An 18,864-nucleotide genomic window follows, 5' to 3' on the forward strand; every position below is an offset into this window, starting at 1 on the left:
TATTAAGCTGAGGTATCAGATGGTAAGCAAGAGAACTATTAAGCTGAGGTATCAGATGGGAAGGAAGAGAACGAATAAGCAGAGCTATCAGATGGGATGCAAGAGAACTATTAAGCTGAGGTACCAGATGGGATGCAAGATAACTACTAAGCAGAGCTATCAGATGGGATGCAAAAGAACTATTAAGCAGAGCTGTCAGATGTTAAGCAGGAGAACTATTAAGCAGAGCTGTCAGATGGGATGCAAGAGAACTATTAAGCTGAGGTATCATATGGGATGCAAGACAACTATTAAGCAGAGCCATCAGATGGGATGCAAGAAAACTATTAAGCTGAGCTATCAGATGGGAAGCAAGAGAACTATTAAGCAGAGCTGTCAGATGGGATGCAAGAGAACTATTAAGCAGAGCCATCAGATGGGATGCAAGAGAACTATTAAGCTGAGGTATCAGATGGGATGCAAGAGAACTATTAAGCAGAGGTATCAGATGGGATGCAAGAGAACTATTAAGCAGAGCCATCAGATGGGATGCAAGAGAACCAATAAGCAGAGCTATCAGATGGGAAGCAAGAGAACCAATAAACAGAGCCATCAGGTGGGATGCAAGAGAACTATTAAGCTGAGGTATCAGATGGGAAGCAAGAGAACCAATAAGCAGAGCTGTCAGATGGGATGCAAGAGAACTATTAAGCTGAGGTATCAGATGGGAAGCAAGAGAACTATTAAGCTGAGGTATCAGGTGGGATGCAAGACAACTACTAAGCAGAACTATCAGATGGGATGCAAGAGAACTAATCAGCACAATTATCAGATGGGGAGCACGAGAACTATTAGACGGCAAGCAGGAGAACTATTAGATGGGAAGCAGGAGAGCTATTAGATGGGATGCAAAAGAACTATCAGATGGGAAGCAGGAGAACTATTAGATGGGAAGCAGGAGAACTATTAGAGGGAAGCAGAAGAACTATTAGAGGGAAGCAAGAGAACTGTTAGATGGGAAGCAGGAGAACTATTAGATGGGAAGCGGAAGAACTATTAGATGGGAAGCAGGAGAACTATTAGATGGGAAGCGGAAGAACTATTAGAGGGAAGCAGGAAAACTATTAGATGGGAAGCAGGAGAACTATTAGAAGGAAACAGGAGAACTATTAGATAGGAAGCAGGAGAACTATTAGGTAGGAAGCAGGAGAACTATTAGATGGGAAGCAGGAGAACTACTAGATAGGAAACAGGAGAACTATTAGGTAGGAAGCAGGAGAACTATTAGATGGGAAGCAGGAGAACTATCCAGCAGAATTATCGTAGGGAACGTAGGGAAACAATAAAGATTAAAAACAAGAGGACTACCAGACGGGCAAAGTAGAAGAAAACTAGGGGTAGGGGATCGTATGTATGTATGTATGTATGTATGGAGGCTTAGCGTTTAACGTTGTGTTGAACAATTTTTCATTATGACGGAGAATAGTAATTAGCCGAAGACACCACACATGACAACCCAACAAGTCACATTATACTAACACCACACAAACCAGCCATGTTTCCTTGCTCTAACCGCCAAGAGCGGCAGCAACAAGTAGGCCTACCATTTATAGTCTTTGGTAGGACGCGACTCGGATTTGATCCCAGGGATTCTCGACTTTGAGACACTCTAACCATTAGGTCACCAAAACGCTCAGGGGAGACGTGGTGAAAAGAGGGATGCATCGTGGCCTCTCTTATTGTTTATGAATCTTTATCGAACAAACGACGTCTTAGTTCACTTCTATACCATCGGAAAACGAATTTCCTTGTCTTACTCGCTGTCAAAGCTTTGGTGGCAACTGGCCATCGTATGTCTAAGTTAATTGTAAATCACTAAGATCTCGATCGTAGCCTTAGCTTACAATCGACACCAGAAAGGATTGTAAGCTGCAATAGTTTTAGCTTATAACCAGAAATTCCAATCGGGTCGATCCCAAAATTAATCCTAGGTACAAATACTTGCCTTAGGTAGGCTGTTAGGTAATATTTTTCATTTATACAGGCTATATTTATGTTGGACTCAAATTTGGTCTGCGATAGCGATTGTAACTTCAAAAAATTTACGATCGCGTTACGTTTTATTTTTACAAGCGGGGTAACTTATTTTTACAATCAACTGTAAACTGTATTGTGGGGTCTACAATCGATTGTAGCTACTATCTCTTCATGCATGTGGGTCCAGGCTTTTAACTATTCGACACTAGTCTATGTATGTATTTATTTGATTGGTGTTTTACGTCACACTCAAAAATATTTTTATGCGACGGCGGCCAGCATTTTTATGGGACACCGGGCAGAGTTTGGCGGAAACCAAACACCATCTGCATGTTTCTGTGGTAACGTGCGAAACATGTGATGTATGACAAGAGAGGAAGGTGGTATTAGCTGGACTTGAAGTCACAGAGACCCGAGAGGCTTGTGAGTCATTGTGCCTCCACAATAAGATGTGCCAGCGGCTAAGTCGAGAAATTTATAATTTTCGGGAAACAATATGCACAGAGGGATTCAACAATAGAACATCACTCTTTTGATATGGGGCTGTAGATGAGCTCGGTACACGCAGCACCTTGTGAGATAGGCCCCAGCCAGTAAACTCCAGTAAACAAGGTAATAACTCGTGAAGTTTGTAATTTATGGTCATTTACAGCACAAAGGGCATCCCGTCATAGTACTGTGATTTCCACGTATGCTCAGTACATATTGCGGGATCTTTACTTGTTGCTGGACGCCACCGTTATAACTCTAAACAGCGCATAGCTTAGGCAATCCATCAGGGCAGTGAGCAAGGATGCAAAACCCCTGGTGTGAAGGAACCATTTCTGTTCGTTAATTGGTTTTCATAACATGTGCTTAAATTTCACACATCAGGACCTGCTTGAAGTCCGCTGTCAATACGTCACATTGTACATGCTGTTCGCCAAATTGCATGTCGACAACTAGAAGACCTAACAACCCCTATCATAGCAACATGGCATGAACACCCTCCTTTTACAACAATGCCTTGCCACAACCAATCAATAACGTAACTAGGTCTTAGGGCTGTAATCTTCTCGGGAATATCCAGATTATGGTCTCAATCCATGAAAACATCAGCACGTCGATAACGTCTCCCTCTGGACTTTTGGATCTAGTCCGGTACCTGGATCCTTGTTACCTCCCCTTGTTCTAACAATCGACATGTCATTCAGATTATGCGTATGGACTAATATTCTGTCGACTTTTTGACCCAAAGGTTATCCAAAATTTTGTGATTTCACACCTAATGAATGAATGACTTCAACTTCAAACCTTTACATACATATTACGTGTACAGAATAGTCACAAAACATTGACGGTGTGTAAAGAGTACGGCTTAATCAACATGGCTATTTCTGACAAACTATTCCGGAAGCAAGATTCTCCAGCCACCCCACCCCCCGTCCCCAAAACTGACAACCTTTCACCCCACAAGCTATAGATAACTGTAAATTTAGCGGAGACATGCCGCTTTATTTCTAAAATCGATGGAACTGTGTTTACCACTTTCCTCTACGCAGATAGCAGACATATCGTGTTTGATCGATACGAGGCGTGCATGGGGAGGTTGTCGGTAATGGCCGATCGCGATATATATGATATTATGTGCATATTACAAGCCTTGCACTTTCATGCACATCAACACCAATAACGATTCTTCTACAATAACAGTTAAAAGCGCACACACAAAGATAATGCTTTTTGCTTTTAAGTGAACAGTTTACACACACATCCGTGTAATGTTTGCTACAGGCCTGATTCTATACACAGTCATCCTGCGCATGTTCATACAATAAGTAAGTAGTATGGTCACCATGGCAACCATCGATTGGCAAATGTCGTCATTTGTCATCATAGGAAATACATTTCAGCCAAGCAAAATAAGGTTAAAGCGACCTGGCTATATCTGCCTGAAGGTTTTCTGTATCTTTTCACTTTGCTACTTCCCCAATAGCCCTTATCTGTCTAGCTTGCTGGAATATTTATGGTTAGACAGGAGACTGGCATGGTTTACAAAGCAGGTGAAGAGAATTGTAAAAGTGACGTTCCTGATGGGGTGACGTTAGCACTGCAGGTCAGCAGACGGTTCATCATCAAAGCGCGAAGGCATGCAGTGTTAAGCTTGATATAATATTACATCATAATCAAGCCTTTCACATGACAGACGACCCGTTCTCTTCCCACACAATTCATCTGTGTACATACACGAGGTTTGAGAGTTGCACTAGCTTCTCTACAACGACATTAACAGCACGTTACCAAGGCATGACAGAATGAATCTGTCGGTCTGTCGTTCGATTTTCTTCTCAAAATTTTACCGGCTCGACCTCACATTTGCCGCGTAGGGTATATATTGATGGGCACTAAAAGAAGTGTAAGGGAGGAGTATTCGAAAAACTACGCAATGCGTGTACAAATTAGACGATGAAAACTACACAAATTTTTTAACTTACTAAAATGCTTGATTGGATTTTAAGCCTAGAAAACCATATTCTTTTTGTCGTCTGAAAACTGCTCCCATATTTGTAGTAGACCAAACTTAATACATGAAGAATTGATTCGGAGTTCCGTAAATAATATTTATGGAAGTGGATTATGAAATTATAAATACGTCGGTTTTGTAAGATGAGTTTTGGAACACGCTTGGCATTCAAAACTATTCGCATTGCTCACATATGTTATCATGTTTTTACATGTGATTGCAACTGCAACATCATATAAAAGCTAACCTGTGGTGATCTAAACTTTCGTAAGTATAACTAGCCAAATATACAATTTTATACGCTTTCAGCAGTCCACATATAAAGCATGTTCAAGACTATATATAATCATTTGATTTTCTTCTGCATGCCTGAATCTGGTGTTTGTTCATTGTTTTACTGAATTTTTTGTTTGTGTATAGCAATATGCTCAGAATGTAAGTCGACCATAACCAAACATTGCACTTCTGTCCAGCTATATGCTCAGAATGTAAGTCGACCATAACCAAACATTGCACTTCTGTCCAGCTATATGCTCAGAATGTAAGTCGACCATAACCAAACATTGCACTTCTGTCCAGCTATATGCTCAGAATGTAAGTCGACCATAATCAAACATTGCACTTCTGTCCAGCTATATGCTCAGAATGTAAGTCGACCATAACCAAACATTGCACTTCTGTCCAGCTATATGCTCAGAATGTAAGTCGACCATAACCAAACATTGCACTTCTGTCCAGCTATATGCTCAGAATGTAAGTCGACCATAATCAAACATTGCACTTCTGTCCAGCTATATGCTCAGAATGTAAGTCGACCATAACCAAACATTGCACTTCTGTCCAGCTATATGCTCAGAATGTAAGTCGACCATAACCAAACATTGCACTTCTGTCCAGCTATATGCTCAGAATGTAAGTCGACCATAACCAAACATTGCACTTCTGTCCAGCTATATGCTCAGAATGTAAGTCGACCATAATCAAACATTGCACTTCTGTCCAGCTATATGCTCAGAATGTAAGTCGACCATAACCAAACATTGCACTTCTGTCCAGCTATATGCTCAGAATGTAAGTCGACCATAACCAAACATTGAACTTTTGTCTAGCTATATGCTCAGAAAGTAACCCGACCGTAACCAAACATTGCACTTCTGTCCAGCTATATGCTCAGAAAGTAAGCCGGCCGTAATCAAACACTGAACTTTTGTTTAGCTATATGCTCAGAAAGTAACCCGACCGTAACCAAACATAGCACTTCTGTCCAGCTATATGCTCAGAAAGTAACCCGGCCGTCCTCAAACATTGACTTTTGTCTAGCTATATGCTCAGAATGCATCCCAATAGTAATCAAACATTGCACTTCTGTCCAGCTATATGCTCAGAAAGTAAGCCGGCCGTAATCAAACATTGCACTTCTGTCCAGCTATATGCTCAGAAAGTAACCCGGCCGTCCTCAAACATTGACTTTTGTCTAGCTATATGCTCAGAATGCATCCCAATAGTAATCAAACATTGCACTTCTGTCCAGCTATATGCTCAGAAAGTAAGCCGGCCGTAATCAAACATTGCACTTCTGTCCAGCTATATGCTCAGAAAGTAACCCGGTCGTAACCGAACACTGCACTTCCGTGTAGTTATATACTAAAAAAGTAACGCGGCCGCAACCAAACATTGCCCTTCTTGCCAGCTATATACTCAGAAAGTAACCCGACCGCAACCAAACATTGCCCTTCTTTCCAGCTATATGCTCAGAAAGTAACCCGCCCGAACCAAACATTGCACTTCTGTGCAGCTATATGCTCAGAAAGTAACATTCCTGAGTAGCAACGTCGAAAAGTAACACAAGTAAGAAAAAATTCACTTTCCGTCTAGCTGACTTTACTGAAAGTAATCAAGCATTTCACTCCGTGTGTAACTTACGCTTGTCACGATAATCTGGCAGTAACCAAACATTTCACCATGCCTCTAAAGCAGCCACACAGTATCACCAAACACTGTAACCGTCAAAAGAAAACCAAAAACCAATAGCTTCATATATGTAGAGGGGAATTTCATATGGTTATTGATTTACTGTAGGTCCTATACACTACATATATAGAACTCATACATGTATATTGACAGCGTGGCTTGCTACTTCACAACATATTAATTGACAATATGTTAATTGGCAATTGACATTTCAGTGACAAGGATTCATGCACTCAACAGGCAGAGATCATTCCAACACAGAACAAAGTCTTTATTTAAACATAACATATATTTTATAATAATAAAGAGCAGTAATACTTGCACTGATCACTCGATCAACCAGTCACATAGAATAATCCGGAATTGTGCTGGGGTCTTCAAGGCTATATACACATGCACGTTATACAGGTTATATCTTAAATGTAAAAATTTGGAAAAAAACCCCCAAAACAATACAATATATTATATGCAACAAAGCATCCTGCGGAGATATAGGTTTAGAGCGCTGAGAACTGAGACAGATAACACGGAAATAAATTGTTGCAGAAGTGTTTATGAGCATCCTGTATGAACTGTTACTCCGGTTCCTATACCTTCTCACCTAAGGTTCTTCTCAACCACCTCCCCCCCCCACCCCCGCACCAAAAAAAAAAAGAAAAAAAAAGTGGGCATCAATATTAACGATAGGTAAAGTATATCGACACAAATGCAGAACAATTTTATCAAAATAAGTCTTTCAAACTTTTTTCTTTCAACAATCAGAACACTACGTAACAACAATTTAATAAGCAGATATATAGGCCCACTTTCACTCTCCCTTCCTCTCGTACTATAACACATTTGTCATTATTTAGTATAATACAAAATTATTAGTATAGCTGCTTCTCCGCTTTTGTTTTAATCCATGTTACTTCTCTGCCAACTTTGAAATTTATTCATCTTACACATGTATCCATTCTAGTGTTTTCAAACCATTTATTCATATTCCGCTGGCTATAAATGGATATTTAAGCAAAATTCATGGTTTTAGTATGTCAATAATACATAAGGCATTATCAGTGCCTCATGAGGCACTGATATAAAAGGAAGTGATTTCAGATCTTTGCAAGTTTTACAGAACAAATTAACCCCTATTTTCAGCACCATTTCCTCAGTCTAATACATTTGCTCAGAACAACAAAAACTAACAGTATCACATATCACTTTGCTGCAGGCTGATATAATAACATATATGTTTTCTCAATAATTAACAGTAATACAGTTATATATGTATAAACAGTTAGATAAATAAATAAATACATAAATAACTAGACAGTAAGACATATATATATATGACAGTAAAATCAAGGTACCATTATACACAGACAGTTTAACAGGAATTCATGTATTGCAAAAAGAAAAACAACCAAGAGGACGAAAATCATAATTGTGCACGAGATATTTACATCCAGCAAATTTTCTCTGTATTTCAAAACCACAAACTACCTTCAGATATACCGACAGTTTATCCTAAAACAAGTTACAGACAATACAGATTGGTAACAAATAGTAGAACGGTCCTAATTAGAGTTATGAATGAGATCTGTATCTAGACATTTGATACTTCGCGCCCACAGTGCGGATATATTTATACGTTAACGAGACTTAGCTTTAATCAGCCCGCTCCTCTAATACCTACATAACAACCAGAATTTCCCTGCGATTCTCTCCATGGATAATTATATTCCTGGTGACTATGCTTTTCGCAACCGGCCATTATCAAGATAAAAACATCAATAATAAGGGATGAAATACTGGAAATATCATTATATATTGTGTCCATGCAATATATAGACTTAGTACTCCCGAAGATCAACATTTAAACATTTAACACTGACATGTTCATGCAATAAGAGGTGTCATTTACAAGATCAGTATAAGCATGCCATGTTGATCTTTGATCCTAATTCATAACTCCTTATTACCTAAACATACAAGCCTGGTCTTCTCTTTTCACAGCGTAGTTTGAATGTGTATAGCAATGAGCTTGAACGTGCGTGTGTGATCTATTACTTGATATATCTCTATACGCTTGACTTAGCTTCTGTACGAGGGTCGTTCAAAATATTTCCCGAATACCAAAAACTAAAAACATCCTCCGATGAACCATATGTTATTTGAGAAAAGTGAAAGTGCCGTCGTGTTAAAATGCAAAACATACATATCTTTGGGGAAAAAAACTCGTGCAGATTTGCCTCAGCTGGTTTCCAAATACCCCTTACCATTCCTCCGCGGTTTGGTGCGCCCCATCTAGGTCGCGGCGTGGAGAAGAAAAGAAAAGTTTTCCTGGCCTACACCATAACCTCTAGGGACAAGGTTAAAATAGCGCATGCCTATACGCACCATTTCTATTATATTTACAGGAACTAAGTTCAGTCTGAATGACATGGAGCTTGATGTACATACTGTCCCGTGTCATTAAGATGAGAATACCATGGTATACCGCACCTGGGTGGATTTCTACAGGCAAGACAAGTCACACATGTGCCTCAGCTTTTCACTGGTAGTCGTCAAAGTAAGGCAGTCAGGCAAACACCGGTTTCTCATTGGCTGGCAGACCTTGTTGCTTTCTCCAACAGGCGAGTCTGTGTTGAAACCAGGCCTAAAACATACATATTTACAGAGGCCGATCACTCATATGAATCAGACTTGAAAAAGATGGGGACTTGACATTAATCATAAACATATGACCACATGATGACCATATGCAGTACTTTACCATCTGCCTTTTGTTGATAGTGTTTGGCTAACTACATAACAGGGAGACAATTCTGCTAACTCGGGGTATATCAGTTTTATTCGGCAAATGGTGAACCAATTGATCCGCTATATTGTAAGGAAAGGCATTTCTGTTTGAGTCACTTATATAAGGGAAATTCAGTCTAATTTGAACATGTGAACCCTTGCCAAACTTGAGACTTACCCCCACCCACCCCCATCCCCCACCCCCCATATAACAGCCTCTGATGTACTGTATGTATATGCATGGATACAGCATCATACAAATACTGATGGCGGAAGCGACATGTACACTGTAGCACGAATGGCGACGGGAAGGTTCACCCTGACCAGGAATAATCCTGCTAACATTATCATGGCGAAAATGAAGAAAGTACATCAGAAGCTTTTACGATCTATAGATGAAAAAGTAGGAAGAATGTTTGCTGGAATAAATCCACTGTGTGGATAACCTGAAAAATTTCGGGGAAGTGGAAAGGGTCGAGGAACATATGTTTCCCCTAGACTTATTTGATGCCATTCTCTTCCGGAGCTGTTGAACGTATATAGGTTCCGTGTGTCCGCGCAATGCGAAACCACAGATGTTGAGATGATTAACGAATACATGTCACCAATATGCTGACTGGTTTTGTAAAAAAACTCTTGGCCCTTTTCAACTTCAGGTGTAAATGACCGCAAAGTTCAACAAACGGTGGATCCTGTACGCTTGGTGAATCCTGCACGCTTGCTCGAACTTGAACGCGGCATGTCCACTTTTTAAGCCGCGTTCATACCATGCGATTTGTCGTATCGATCGAGGCTCGTCCAATCCCATACAAAGTGGAACGAAAACGGACAGGTGTATTTCTTAGGTTGCGTTAATTCGGACGATGCGATCCGCCGAATTCTACAACCGCATGAAATAGTTAATGTTCTATTTTCATTCCATACGTCAAATTCAACTGGCCGACTCGAAAGTCGCAGAGTGAATGCGGGTTGAAACAAACTAGTGAGTTGCGTGCCCCTTACTTCTTGTGTGGGGTTGCATATGCCTATGTACTCGCATATTTATATGCTTAAGTACTCGCATGTTTATATGCCTATGTACTCGCATGTTTATATGCTTATGTACTCGCATATTTATATGCTTAAGTACTCGCAAATTTATATGCTTATGTACTCGCATGTTTATATGCCTTTGTACTCGCATGTTTATATGCCTATGCACTAGCATGTTTATATGCCTATGTTCTCGCATGTTTATATGCTTATGTACTCGCATGTTTATATGCCCATGTACCCGCATGTTTATATGCTTAAGTACTCGCATGTTTATATGTCTATGTACTGGCATATTTGTATGCTTAAGTACTCGCATATTTATATGCCTAGGTACTCACATGTTTATATGACTGTGCTCGCATGTTTATATGCTTATATACTCGCATGTTTATATGCCTATGTACTCGCATGTGTATATACCTATGTACCCGCATGTTTATATGCTTATTTACTCGCACGTTTATATGCCTATGCATTCGCATGTTTATCTGTCTATGTACTCACATGTTGATATGATTATGTACTCGCATGCTTACATGCAGGTAGTCTCACATTTCCGCGTGCGTAACTTTACTATTGTACAATATACAATATAAACTGTGGAGAAGAAACACGTGAAATGATATACTAGCGTACATAATAGACTGTTACGTGGGACTTTGGATTCAGTCAAGCATGGTATTTTGTACAAATGTCACAACCTATGTTAGTCTCTACAACCGTTCAGTCTACATTGAAGGTTTCCATACAAAACGTGCGAACTAAATACAAAACCAATGCCCACAGTACCACAGTTTAATCTACACAATGTATCTGATCAGGATTTCTTTCCCATATACCGTCCTACATGTATCTCAAAATTGAAATATATTATTGTCCAATATTCCTTCTTTATATACATGTATGTACTACGCATGTGTAAAATCAGGGGACATCGTAAGATGGTTCGCTAGACGTATTTGCGACTTCTGAGAAGCAATTTATTTATTTACTTATTTATTTGATTGGTGTTTTACGCCGTACTCAAGAATATTTCACGTATACGACGGCGGCCAACAATATGGTGGGAGGAAACCGGGCAGAGCCCCTGGGAAACCCACGACCTCTGAGAAGTAAAAAGCTATAAATACGGCTGTACACATAAACAAACAGAGGGCATAATTGGTGTAAAAACCTAACGACAGGTGAGATCAACAACTAACATGATTGTTTTGAAAGATGTGATTTCCATTCAGTAAGGTCGAAGTTATATGTTTTCTTCGCATCTAACAAAGGCTGACTTTAATCTTCAGTGGAATTAAAAGGTGATAATTCTAAATGAGTGAAAACAGCGAAACTCATTATCGATTTGTTGCCGTCAAACAGTCAGTCTTGATCAGGGGTCGATTATATGGCCTATATATTGATTTCGACAGCCGGCCTGCCTATATTACATGTATATATGTATGCATCGATTCACACACCACAATACTGGTGTACACTGTAACTGGGTGGGGTGTCATGTCTGATGTCAGTACACTGTGACTGGGTTGGGTGTCATGACTGATGTTAGTACACTGTTACTGGGTGGGATGCCATGACTCATGTCAGTACACTATGACTGGATGGGGTGTCATGTCTGATGTAAGTAAAGTGACTGGGTGGGTGTCATGTCAAATATCAGCACACTGTGATTGAGTGGGCATCATGTCAGATATCAGTGCCCTGTGACTGGGTGGGTGTCATGTCAGATATCAGTGTACACTTTGATTGGGTGGAATGTTATGTCTGGTTTCAGCACACTGTGACTGGGTGGGATGTCATGTCTGATGCCAGTACACTGTGACTGGGTGGGTGTTATCTTATGTCGCCAGTACACTTTGACTGGGTGGGGTGTCACGTCTAATGTCAGCACACTGTGACTGGGTGTCGTGTCAGTTATCAGTACACTGTGAATGAGTGGGTGTCATGTCAGACATCAGTGCCCTGTGACTGGGTGGGTGTCATGTCAGTTATAAATACAATGTGACTGGGTGGGTGTCATGTATGTCTGGTTATTTAACAATACCTTCGAACGATGTAGAAGTGTTCATGTGCCCCTGCAAATGTCCCACAGCGTATACGTCCTGCCATATGCCTACCTTAACCTGGTTCTCTCCAAGCCCCACTTCCGCCGATATAATTGTCAACTCAAAGTCGGCCGGATTTCTGTTCTCTTCAAAGCTTTTCTCCAGCATAGCCTCCTGCTCGGCGGTTATCTTTGGAAGGAGGTGGGAAGGGGTGAGGTACGCCTGGATACCCTGGGCGGACATATTCACGGTTGGGCCCACTCTCACGCTCTGTATCACTTCACCCACCTTACACAAGCTGACACAGGACGGGTGCTCACATGTGTTTGTTATCGTACTAGAAATGGCGCGGATCGCTAAGAATGAACAGCTCGGGTTACAGGCAAGCAGCTGTGGACTCCACGAACCACTGCGTCAGTACGAGACCGGGCCTTGGGGAAGCTGCTTCTTACATATTCAGCTGCTTAAATATTGCAGGCGTCAGCCGCGCTGCTTGGTCGAGCCGGGCCGTCAGCGAGCGGACTGTCAAATTTGGTCGCCCTGGTTCTGATGCCCGACCGTGCCTCACAACTGAGTGGTTGTAGTTGCAGAGCTATAACGCTGTACGTCAGAGGCATGGACGGTCACACTTCTGTATGCCAGGTAATAACCCTGCTGCATGATAACGTCTGCAAAACTTGATCACGTTACCTATCCCTGCGTTTCAGATATAGTACATTGCACGATATGACGAATTTCAGCTGTTTTCTGATCCAGTAAGCCTTCATGATAGTAATAGCTGCAGTATACAAGTATATCGACGTTTTATGTGAAATATATTCAATTACACAGCCCGTTATACCATGTTATACCGTGAGATCTGTAGTACCGCTATTTTATTATCCCTCGCCCACGTAGTGGGTGGAGGGGATACACATCTATCCCGTCACTCCGTGTGTCTTCTTAACCTTCACGTTAACAGATCCACTATGACTCCATTCATTGATAGCAGTCCAAACTCTTGACCTGATTATTGAACAGTTGTTGTTAAAGGGGAGGTAACAATGATAAAGGTCGCGATGATATCTTATATGCACGGTATGTACTTTGCAAATTGTGCACACAACACACTACATTCGATGGAATACTGAAAAATCTACATGTTTACATTATTATTCAGCAAAATAATTAGCTATTTAGGAATTTGTGTCCATGTCCCACTAACCTTTGTGTCAGGAACCGCAGTTATCTCCAGTTATTACCAACCTTTATTTGTGTACGGTCAACACCAGATAATGTCGAAGGTAGGCAATGTTGAAAACAGACTTGAGGCGTATCTACGGTGACTGATAGCGTCTATCTAAGGCTGTGTACAAACATTTATTGCAAATATCACGGAATCTGAATCTTGTCATAACAGTACACGTTATCTAATTTACCGGCGGCTCCGTGGCCTATAGTGGTTAACATGCTAGCGCCGCACAATGACACAGGAGCCTCTCACCAATGCGATCGCTGTGAGTTCAAGTCCGGTTCATGCTGGCTCCCTCTAGCGTCGTACGTTGGAAGGTTTCCTATCGCCCACTATAATGATGGCCGCCGTCGTATAGGTGAAATATTTTTGAGTACGGCGTAAGAAAAATCCAACAAATAAATACAAATTATAGACAAGCTATAATGATTTTTATGTGCGGACAAATTATCGTTTCATAATGTTTAATTCTAGATTAGCGCTCCCTTTGGAAAAGTGGTCTCCCCTGTGGGAGTGATCTCTTCTTGGGGTGAGTTGACTGAGCTCTGATAACCTCTGTGCACCATCTCTTGTGATCATCACATGGCAGGGTTTCATCCCTATGGTGATATTAGCATACAGAAGACAGCGTGGCTTCATTGCGGCCTTTCCAAAATTTTCTCTGAGGGAGGTAAGACGTGGTTTGGCTGAAAGAAATGTTGTGGCATTTATTTTAGTTATTCTTCGATCCGCAAGTCTCTGATCAATTTCGTCTGCACATAAATAAATAGCTAATTTATCTAAAAATGCCACCGTCTGGTTAACAAATGCATTGCAACTATTCAGCAAACGGAAAAGACCCTTTTCTTTTTTCACTCTCATTACTGATCATCATTGCATGTTGTAAAGCTGAGGTTGCTGTCCATTGTTAATCGCTTATTTGTGAGTGCTAATTGTGAAAAGAAAATTCTTTAAAGGATTATTATCCAGATTACGGTACTTTTCCTAAGTATAAAGATTATAACGTGTTTAAAAGTATATTACCAGGATTTCCTCTGAGAAACGTAATTGTGACTTTGAATCCACCAAAAACAATAGATTTACTACACTAGCCGATCTCTAGCTGGACCCCCGGTAAAGCTCAGCGGGCGACGTCAAAGATGACCAACCCAAGTCTAACTGACCTATATAACCAGGATATTCGTATCAAAATGATGCCATTTTCAAGATGGATTCTAGCTAGAGAGAAGCAAATATACTGCCGTATCAATTTGAACTCATAGTGGATGGCGTTAAGTTCCGATTTATGACAATGACATCTCTGTTCAGACTTCATTTTCCAAATTTTCAGAAGTTGAACTTGATCTTTGTCCAGGCATTTCAACCCGAACTGGCAATATGGACTGCTAAACTATAGCTTTATCCTGTGTGACAATGTAGGTCTACATTTCGTGTGTACACCAGATTTAATATTTACTATTCTTTCCTTCTGCCCGCTTCACACCAAATATCATTCCATTCCCCGAGTGGATTTACTTCAAAAATGGGTTTGCGGGAATTAATTTTCGTGCATTTAATCAAAGCAATGCTGAAAGAAAATTCTTACAACTGTTTAATTTTCCTAGTCATACTATGGCCGCAATTACTCGAGCACGTCAAACAGGTATTATGAAGGGTGGCTCGTAATCTGGATCAGAGATTAAAACAATGAGGGATGGATTATCTTTATGTAAGATTGCTTTTGCACAAGCCCTGAGCAGTATTCAAAGAGATGTCCCTTGTCTTCGCAACCTTTAATGAATAATTTTGATCACTAACCAGTATTTTAACCCTAGTTATTAATTTTGATTAACGCAGTCAAGTAACATGATTAGTTTTTGACTGTTTTCCTTTTTAATCGTCCTCTGCAGCCGGCCAGAAACCGCTGGCATTGCCGTAGCTGTCAAACGGCCATTGCGTTGTGGTACACAGTTCACAGTTTTATTAGAAGCTCACTCAGTGGCCCACAGGAGAGAGACATCCAATGGGATAGCGTGTATCAACGCGACATTCATTGGTAGCCATCACGTGGTTGTATCTACGTTTCTTTCACTTTTCCCTCCCTGCTGTTCAAATTTAGCTGCCCGCCAGGATTTCTTATCCCAACTACTGCCAGCCCGGCAAAGTTTTGGCTGTGTTTGGTGGGTATGAAACCCTTCCGTCCAGTGCCGTGAATCCATGCTTTCCTGAGGTACAAATCGTCTTGAAACTTAAAAAAAATAACTCCAGGGTTCTTCGACGACCTGTTTTTACAACCGTGCGCAGAACAGCAAACCATTTCGTCAAAAAATTCGATTTGCTTGTTGTCACTTGTGTGGCTTTATTAACACTGAGCTAAATGGCGAAGTTCTGACAGTTCGTAAAGGTTGGACTTGTATGACGTTATTCGGCTGAGTGTTGGCGGAAAAAATGCCAAAACCCAACCTCATTAGCTCGTGATGTTAAGGCCATATTACTGTACTTTTTTTTCCAATATTTTTTTACACACAATTTAACCATATATACAGGGGTAGCTAACTATGAATAAATAACCAATCTGGACACGACTCGTTTAATGACTTCTGCCACATAATGTATTTATTTACATTCGATTGAGGCTTTAGGCCGCACTCAAGAATATTTCACTTATACAACGGTGGTTTCCACATGATGTAAACAGTGATCTCAGCTTAACATATCCATTTACATTTTATAAAAGCCTATGTAAATGTGCAATTTAATGTGAAGGACTATATTTTTTATTGTTTGCATTAAACACTGTTCAGTGGGGGAAAACAATGTACCAGAAATGTAACTTTCTGAAATATTCTTGAGCATGCAGTTATGCACCAATCAATTAAACAGATACATCAGAAATGTTCAGCCTTATACTTCCACTTAATACGTTAACGTGAATGATAGCTAAAGGACCCACGTGCTCTCATCCAGGATTCATGTATGATTTCGCTATTGTTGCCACACGTTACGTAATGATATAGGTTAACAATTATCCACTCTAACACTTAACACTTATTTAATGCAAGACAGTCTATATCGTTACTCACACATAAACGTATGTTGCCAAAAAAAAAAAAAAAAAAGAACCATAAAGATTCGAACTCGAACAGGTGCAACCTGTTCTCCATCATGCCTGCATTAGTTCACTGTACCATGAAGGATAACTGACAGCCTGTGGCAGAAATAGGGATTTCAAACTTGCCATATGTAATAAAACTGATCAGAATATGAAGTTTATTTTTTACATATGAAGATAAACGTTAACCAAAAAGAAACGTTTACAGCACGTAGAAATACACTCATGAAAGTGTCAGTGAAGATATTTTTCTGGTTAACGTTGATCTTCATACTGTAAATTAAAGACATTGCCTCGTTTGAACGAAAAATTGGCGTTTTTGATCGAGAGTGCATTTCTGGCGGTTTATTACTGAGCAACCACCCCTTCCATAGTCATATAACCGTTATGGGTGGTTCGACCAAGTTTTATACTTCTGATTTGGAAATTCTAATCCTATCTCTCTGGGGCCGATTCCCCGACTTACCGTACCAGGTCCTTTAGTGAAACCAACGTATGGCCACCACGGTACTATCTGCATGTATAACAAGGCGGTTTTCAAAACAAGGGGTAGAAAACTTGACTGAGTTTGACACAAGGTGAGTGGATGATGACAAAACTAAGCTCTATGAAGACATTGATGTTCTTGAAAGTTGTGTATAACAAAGTAGCACGTTCTCCTCGGTTCAGTGGCGGATTTTCGGCATAATTTCAATCAGCTCATATAAAATTTTCACTGACCTGGGACCAAAATTTAACAAGTATAGATGGTGAAGCTAAGTATCAAGTTTCAATTCAACACATTGTACCATTTTGAAAAATAAGTAAGACAACAGTTGAAGTCCAAAACGATCATAGTTTTGTCCAATTTGGACGTAGGAGTCCGAAACTGGAAATCCAGCTTATATTTGTTATGGAAAGCCATGTACCAAGTTTCAAAGGTATACGATGAGCTGTTTTGAAAAAAATCCGGAAAACTGTCGAAGATGACAATTGGATGAAAACGGCCATAGTTTGCCAAATTGGATGTAATGTTCAGAAATCCGAATCTGTAATGCAATCTGTAACTTGTTAAGCCATGTACCAAGTTTCAACTCAACACATTAAACCATTTTGAAATATTGTCCAAAACGGCCATAACGTGATATGGTGAAGTCATTTACCAAGTTTGAATTCAGTACGACTAACCATGCGTTGTCAACAAGTATGTGAAGTGCATCAGTGTGAAGGACAGACAAACGGGGTGCATACTGCTTCTAAGAAATTTTTCCAATGATTTTTTAGTCGTAGATAGTCGTTGTAGATTCGAATTACATTCAAATTCATGTGTTTTTTTTATAGTCCAGTTGATATATTTGGTGGCAATAGCAGGCATGGCAACTAACGGCTGAGGTAAACGGCAATTAGTTCTTACTGCCGCGTGTCAGAAATAATAGGTCAAGGTGCTAGTAAATTTGTGAGTTACACAGGGAGTCAGAACTGATCATTCCTTTCTAGTGTTAAAGTTTGCCATAACCTGTCACACCACACATGCACCTCGCTGAGTGATAACCAACCACCAAGAGGACTTGTATCGTTGATGCCTTGTTTATTATTTAGTTGACTGCAGATTATTATAATGACATAATCAAGACTTTTTCACTTAAACACGATGCAGGTTAGTTGAAGGAGCGAAGGATACCCGAGATAATCGGTCGACTTCGGCCAAGTTACTGATGAACTCCACTCATTAGCAAACCATATTGACCAGTAGCTTTGAACTATAGATAAGAATGCACTAAGAGCCATACACGCAGCATTCGATATTTGGTCACGATTGTCCCGACAAATTGGAAAATCGTGGACTAACAGTTGAGACACGTCTCTCTTTAAACGTACGCCTGATGCGTTGCTCACAGCTCTGTCGATTATTTTTTTTTTTAGAATTGTCCGATAAATGTTTCACAAATATTGCATAAAGGCCCATTCGGACCAGAACTATGGCCACCTATACGACCCTTGTAATTCGCCGCGATCTTTTGACCGCGGTCAATCCCTGTGGATTTACCCCAATTAAAACCCCCAAAATAGTTTGCACCCGGAACTAATATCTGTTGTATTAATCCCAGTTAGCAGTCACACCTAAACTGACCCATCGACTCTGACAGTACTCCTCTTTACCCACGGTAAGCACGTGACTACATGAAATCAAACTGAAAGCACTGGC

The sequence above is a fragment of the Liolophura sinensis genome, chromosome 6 (genome assembly GCF_032854445.1).
Source record: "Liolophura sinensis isolate JHLJ2023 chromosome 6, CUHK_Ljap_v2, whole genome shotgun sequence".
Classification (NCBI taxonomy): domain Eukaryota; kingdom Metazoa; phylum Mollusca; class Polyplacophora; order Chitonida; family Chitonidae; genus Liolophura; species Liolophura sinensis.